This window comes from Anneissia japonica, unplaced genomic scaffold (genome assembly GCF_011630105.1).
Source record: "Anneissia japonica isolate Jap-2015-1 unplaced genomic scaffold, ASM1163010v1 scaffold87739_len10195_cov104, whole genome shotgun sequence".
Classification (NCBI taxonomy): domain Eukaryota; kingdom Metazoa; phylum Echinodermata; class Crinoidea; order Comatulida; family Comatulidae; genus Anneissia; species Anneissia japonica.
In genome coordinates, this window is record NW_022739064.1 from 9841 (window position 1) to 10178 (window position 338).

Below are 338 nucleotides of genomic sequence, written 5' to 3' on the forward strand. Positions count from 1 at the left end.
GTAGGAATATGTTGCTTTCTTTGAATTCCAACCGTAAAGCTAGAGTATCAGCTACTGCCTTTAAAAATCTGAAGGAGTTTGATATTTTACGCCCTAGGCGTGGTTGCCGTGCAGGTAGACAGATCAAGTCAAAGGTAAAAACACCATCACCTGTTCGTTCACATTCCTCATCTTCTGCTACCAGTTGTTATACACTAACACAAACTTCGACTGATCACATTAATCTTGCTGTGTGGAATGCACAGTCAATTTGCAATAAATCTACCGAATTTTTTTGTTCAGTACGTTGTCGATCATGGCATCGATGTTGTATCAATAACTGAGACATGGCTTAGAGA